The 6,949-nt window shown below is 32.4% G+C and overlaps 1 protein-coding gene across 1 annotated transcript in view; it reads left to right on the top strand.

Moving 5' to 3' along the window:
* The first annotated feature begins 1,980 nt into the window (after positions 1 to 1,980).
* LOC125026208 (bifunctional peptidase and (3S)-lysyl hydroxylase Jmjd7-like) overlaps positions 1,981 to 6,949 on the top strand; it is a 10,320-nt gene continuing 5,351 nt past the window's right edge. The window contains exon 1 of the mRNA XM_047614511.1: positions 1,981 to 2,131. The gene's annotated coding sequence lies outside the window, so the exon portion shown is untranslated. The remainder of the gene's footprint in view (positions 2,132 to 6,949) is intronic.

The following is a 6,949-nucleotide window of genomic DNA, read 5'->3' as shown; positions in this document are numbered from 1 at the left end:
CATTAAATAATTACAGATTTATTGTGCAATACCCCCCTAAATGCCGTGGGGGGGCTTGGGAGGCGGAGACTGGGGCCAGTATAGGGATTGTGTGTGTGTGTGTGTGTGTGTATGTGTGTGTGTGTGCAAGAGTATGCAATAAATGTGCTAGACGTCAAAAATCATCAAAACTATTGTGACGAAAAGGGTAAAAATCAGTAAGCTAATAGAACAAAATGTGTTAGATGCCAAAAGTTGTATAATACTAGAGGATAGTATGGAAGTAAAAAGGGCAAATAGAGTAAAGCCTGGATTTGTAAGAGAGTTAAGGGCAGTTAGATTAAATGCAGAGTATCTATGTGTCTGAGGAAGGAAAAGGAACATTGTAAGAGGGAAACTGCAAAAGAACCATTATGAAGCAATCAGTGGGTTATAAGGGTAGAAATGGATGTCAGAGGAGTATAAGTAGAGACAGGGATGAGGTAAGGGAACAGGGTGATGAAGTATCAGAAAGAACATCAGGAGGGGAAGGATATGGAGGACACTTTGTGTCCTCCTTATCCTTCCCCTCATTTTGTGATAAGAGGGAGTCACATAAGCATGCAGTTGGGAGCAGTAAGGATAATGAGGAAAGAAGAGAGGATGGTGCACATAGAGAGTGGAAGGATGGGGTGTGCTGGAAGAGAGGGGGAGGAAGATGGATAAGGAGAACTTGAGAAGGAGGAGGATGGATATCAGCAATTACTTTGAATGTAGAGGAATAGGAATATAGAGATTGGAGGGCAGATGAGAGAGAGGAGCATTCTTATGGTGGCCTCTGGGAGGAATAGTAGAGCACTGCCACTGCTTCATAACCAGGCAAGCAAGCAGGTTGTTGAGGTTGGGCAGGAATAGGTTTACCAGGATAGATAGTGTATAGGCTTGGGACTCACTCACACACACACTCTCTCTCTCTCTCTCTATTTATCTATCTATCTATCTATCTATCTATCTATCTATCTATCTATCTATCTATATATATATATATATTCATTTATTTATTTATTCTTCTATGTATATTTATTTATGTACATATATATTATATATATTATATATACGATAATAGTAATACTAAAAATAATCATGATAACAATGATAATAACAATAATAATTATAATAATGATATGATGATAATGATGATGAAGACAGTAAGAATAAGAATAAGAATGACCATGATAATAATGATACTACTACTACTACTAAAAATAATAATAATGATAATGATAACAATATTAATGATGCAGGCAACGATAATAAAAATGGCAAATAAAATAATAATAGTAATAATATCAATTATTATTATTATCATTATTATACCACATCCATTCATTCCACTGAAGGACTTACGCCACTCTCACTTCATAACTGAGAAGCTATTTGGCAATGCCATTCTTCCTAACCAACAGCGTGTTACCACAGGAGTTACCATAGGGCTTGTGACGGGAGTCGTAGCGCAACATTTTCCAACTGTCAGTCTGCGTATTTATCTATTAATCTGTCTGTCTTTAAACTGATAGATAGGTAAACATTCGGATAGATAGACTGATAGATAAACAGACAGAATGACAGAAACAGACAGACAGACAGGCAAAAGACAGACAGACAGTGACAGACAGACAGACAGATAGATAAGTAAATAAAATTATATTTAGATAAATAGATAGGTAGACAAATATAGATTTATAAAAATAAAAGAAAATTATAACTGATAGATAGATAGACAGATGAATAGATAGATAGACAGACTGACTGACAATGAGAAAGACAGACAAACAAACAGATAGACAGTCAGGCATAGATTGATAGATATACATAGGATAGAAATGAAGAAAGTTAGAATTGATAGATAGATAGACAGTCAGGCATAGATTGATAGATATACATAGAATAGAAATGAAGAAAGTTAGAATTGATAGATAGATAGACAATAGGTAGATATAGTAATAAATAGTTCACGGGAATGTTTACGGGTTCATTGAAGAGAAGCATTCATCTGCTGCAGTTGGCACTAAAAAACAAAAAATAAAGTTTGCATGGCGGCATTTAGCAATTGCGGGAAACGCACGTGGGAATGTTTACAGCCGGCATCCTCTGTCAGCTGACTGGAGGGCAGGTGAGCTTTCAAACGTTAATGACAATCATTCCTTGCCTCTGACCCTTTCATGGTTGTACTGTACATATCTATTCGTTTGCAAACCAGCATTCGATGGTGTAACTTGTTTCATTGTATGCACGAGATAAGTGCTATATTTAGGATACATTCTCTATCACGAAAGATATTCAGAATAGGTAAAACTTCAAAGCAAAACAACACCTAAAAGATCTCCTATGTAGATACGTGAAGCAACACTATTTGGTGTAAAGAGTAACTTCATAATTGTAATCTGTAAATTTATTCCTGCATGCTAAGTCCAATCATCTGTGACATCCATGCTTGGTGCTCCAACAAAGGCCAACGAACGTCCACTATCCATTCTTCTGTGAAGGTAGAATTTGGAGACCTTCCTGGCAATTTACCAAGGAATAGGGATCTACACCTGTCTATGTGTAAAAGAGTTTGCATAGGGTAGGGTTCTTATCTTGTGCTGGATCACACAGTGCAGAGACCATGGTGTTACTTTATTTGGTTATATTGTGAAAAGGGAAGTCTTCAAAAGATTTAGTACATTTTTGCTATACTGAAAAAAGTGAAAATGACATGCAGATGACATGCTATGACTTATTATTACAAATATTATCAAACAAAAAAAAATCCAAGTATATTTTTCTCTATCATGTGTGGTCATCATTCCAAGATTTTCTAATGAATTAATGAAAATTTAACTTTTTATGTATTTTAATTTTTATAATTAATATGATGAGCTCACAACAGTTAGTTATTGATGTAGATTTTGAATCAGTGAGTATTCTTTCTTCTTTTATAGGGTTTTAGACTAATTATGTGTATATTCCCTGGATCTTGTTTATTTGAATCTTCTCTATTGTTTGAAGGTTTTCCTCTGTTATTTTTAATTTGATCTCTGTTTCATATGATATTTATTATTCTTGATCTTTGTAAGAAGATTTTCATGTGTCTTAGTATGTAGTACTTCTTAGCAGGAGGTTGATTTTCCCCAGTTACAAGTAGAGAGATATTTGGATTTAGTTATTTTTATTTTTTTTAATGCTTCTAATAATTTAGTTCTTTCAGAATGGAATCTTGGGCACTGTAATGTTAAGTGCTCAATTATTTCTTCTGGATGTTGACACCATCTGCAATTTGAATTGGTTTCTCAATTTAGTTTGTGTAGATATTCTTTCAGTCTTGTATGTTTAGTTAGTATCCTTGTAAGACATACATCTAATTTTCTGTTTTCTGATCAAGACCAGGGTTGTGGGGTGTTATCTTTGTGATCAGGGTTTTTGTGGCTGTTCATTGTCTTTGATTTTTTCTTTTATGTCTTTTATTATAATATTAGTATCTTGGGTTTTCTAATTCATGAGCTTTCTTTGTTGCAAGATCTACAATTTCATGTGAAATATAACAGCTTACTTTTTGATAAATTTATCTTTAGATCCCAGGTATCTGCCCATACTCTTACTTGTTTTAAAACTCTTTTAGTATTATTTATGGGTTTGTGTATATGTTGACTTGTGGTTATTATTGTTATATCATCTATGTATAGTTTTTTTTTGTTTTTTTTTAGCTCTGTCAGTTTTTTTTATCATTTATCATGAAGTTGAAGAGTGCTGGACACCGCTCAATATTGTTCTTTTTAATAGAATTTTGGTTTCATATTTTTCTTTGGAACATTCTTTCTTTTAAAAAAATATGTACTCATTTTAGTAAATCTCCTTTTATTCCAATGTTAGATATTTTTTCATTAGTTCAACATGATTTACTTTGGTGAATGCTTTTTCTAGGTCTATGCAAGCCACTATGTTTTATCTTTGCTGGCATTAGTTTGTTTCTATCCTTTTTAATACAATCATCGTAGTATGATTTGGTCTAAATCCTGTGATGTCTATGTTTACAATTTATTCAGCTAATGAATCTGTATGACTTTGATTCATTTGGATTTTTTCTTGGTTTTTGAATGGGTCTTATAATTGCATTTTTAGAATCTTGTGGGTATTCTCCTTTGATCCAATAAGAATTTATTTGTTTTATTATTATTTCTAAAATTTTAGGGGGAGAATATTTGTAAATTTTTTTATGGAATTTTGTCAGGTCCATATGTTTTCTTATTTTTTGTGTTTGTTATAGCTAAGATTTTTTTGTGATCTTATCATTTGTTCCTAAATTACTTGGGTTGTTTAGAAGTTCTTTCCTTTCATTATCTGTCAACATTATTTTTGTATTTTTGTTTGGTATTTTTTGGTATTTTTGTATTTTTGTTTGCTATTTTTTGGTATTTTTGTTTGCTATTTTTTGGTATTTTTGTATTTTGTTTGCTATTTTTTGGTATTTTTGTATTTTGTTTGCCATTTTTTGGTATTCTACTTTAAATACCAAAAACTAATTTCTAGTTTCTTTTCTATTTCAGTGACTGGTTGGTTTTTGTCAATTAAAGGATAATTAATTTGTGTTTTCTTTCCAATTTTTTTTTTTTTGCTGGCTTGTTAAAATCCTATTGAACTGCAGAATTTTCCCAAAGATCCTTTTTTTTCTTTCTCTATAATTTTTCTAGCTTCTGTTAATAGTTTTTATTATATTCTTCTAGATTTTCACTATTTGGCCTTTTTTCCCATTTATTATAAGCTTTATTTGAATTGTTTTATTGTCTTCTTCAAATTTGTTTTTTTTTCCTGTGTTTCTTATAAGGTCTTCTAAGTCTTTTAATTTTATTTTTTTTCTGAATCTGTATTATTTAGTTCTTTTTTTATATTTTATTCACCCTTCATTATTGAACTTCTTTTGATTGAGGGGACTCTTGTATGGCGTTATCCCTTACTGTTACTCGTAAGTGGTCACTTCCTTTGTTTGGTCTTGTATCAATTTCTAAGTGGCTTAGGGTCGGAGAAGCTAGAATTAGGTCTAGTGTTGATTCCTTTGCGTTTCATGGGTCTATTCTGGTGATTGGACCGGGAAGAGTTAATAACATGATATTTTTTTCTGCTATTACTTTAAATGGACTTTTACCTGTTTTGTTTGTTTGATTAAGGCTCAAGATAGGATTCCAACTTGTATGATGTGTATTGAAATCTCCTATTATTAATTTTGAGTCATTTTTTTGTTCTCTGTAATATTCTATGTCATTTTGGCTTAAGTTATTGCATGGATTATAAATCAGTAAGATGTTCATCCAATTATTTTTATAGCTAGTTTTTATTCCCATAGTTTCAATTTTGTTTTTCAATCTGTCAATCTTAAATTTATTTGTTTATATTGTATATTATCTTTTATACAAAAGACTTGGCTTATGATTTGGGCATAAGTCTGAGTTGTGTTGCTTTCTGTTTGTTGAGTGTGTGGGGGTGTCTTTGCATTTTCATTGTTTGTGGGTGTTTTTTTGTTGGGCTTTGTGTGTGGTTTTGTGTTGGGGTTGTTATTATTTTGATAGGGGAGGAGTTTCAGTTCATGAAACCATTTCTTGATGTCTATGTTATTGGGTGTTATGTTCTCGGTGATTATTTGTTGTGCCATTCTGTGTATTTTACATGCATTTGTATATGGTAGATGGTTCTCATGGCAGTAAAAGCAGTAGGGATTATTTGTACAATGTTTGTAATCATGGTTGAATTTACTACACTTGCTACATCTACTTTTGTTCTTGCAAGATACGATTCCATGACCATATCTGAGACATTTGTAACATTTTGGGATCAGGAAGGTATACTGTTGTACTTCATATGATGTATGTCCTATGGCGACTCTGTTAGAGTTCCTTTAAAAGTTATTCTGAGGGATTTGGTTGGGAGCCATTTCTTTGTGTCTTCTTTATCTTTGTTGATTTTATTAATTCTAGTTACTTCTATTATTTCACTATTTTAACCAAGCAGTGGTCTTAATTTGTCTTTTCTTTCTTTGGTGTCTAATTTTGTATCAACTGGATATATTATGCCGTGTGAACATTCTGTTTTTTATTTGAGGCAGGCTGTTTACAGTTTATGTATCAGTCCCCTAACTTGTTTGTTTGGTTTAAAGGTGATAATTTTGTCAAATTCTTAACTTCAAATCTTAATGCCTTTCCTGTTCCAAGTACTCTTAGTCTGTCCTCTATTATATACTTTTGGAATATTGATTTGTTTATTGCTTCAGTTAACTTCATTGGGTTATTAAAGTTTGAAGTTTCTGTTTCTTCTGTTAGATTAATTAGTACTACATGGTTATTTTGTCTTACTGTTGTGTTGTCTGTCTTGTGCCGGCTTTGTGTCTCCGGGCAAGTTTGGGATCTGGGTTTCCTTCACTGTCACTTTCTTCTTTAGGTCTTCTTTATTTTGTGAGTTGCAGTCCACTTCTTTTAAGATTCCAGGGTTTTCTTCTGGATCTGGGTTTAAATTTGTGTCCATTTAATATTCTTAAACTTCACTCAAATTCAAGATTTCATGTGTTCACTTGATGGCAGTTTAAGTCCATCACTTAGTTTTGGTTTATGCATATCATGTGTGATATTAAGCAAGAATTTTCCAAGGAATTTCATGTTAGAATGAAAACTGCACTAGTATCTAACAGAAATACATTTTTCTGTTAGTGATTTAAGTGTACCCGTACCTTCTATTTAGCCTAATGTTCTTTAACTTACCCTGTTGTAATATTCATAAGAGCTTGTGCAGTGCAAGGGACTCTCTGGTTTGATAAGTGTATTTCCTAGTACCTTATGCATACTCTGTCATCCTAAAACTTCACTTGTAATTAAGCTACAGGGAATGAAAATTCTCTGCTAGTATTTTCTTTATTTGTTAGTATGTTCATTATAGAGGCAGATTGCTTATCTTAAACATTACCAGT

Source organism: Penaeus chinensis, chromosome 6 (genome assembly GCF_019202785.1).
Source record: "Penaeus chinensis breed Huanghai No. 1 chromosome 6, ASM1920278v2, whole genome shotgun sequence".
Lineage (NCBI taxonomy): Eukaryota > Metazoa > Arthropoda > Malacostraca > Decapoda > Penaeidae > Penaeus > Penaeus chinensis.
This window is presented reverse-complemented; position numbering and strand designations above follow the sequence as displayed.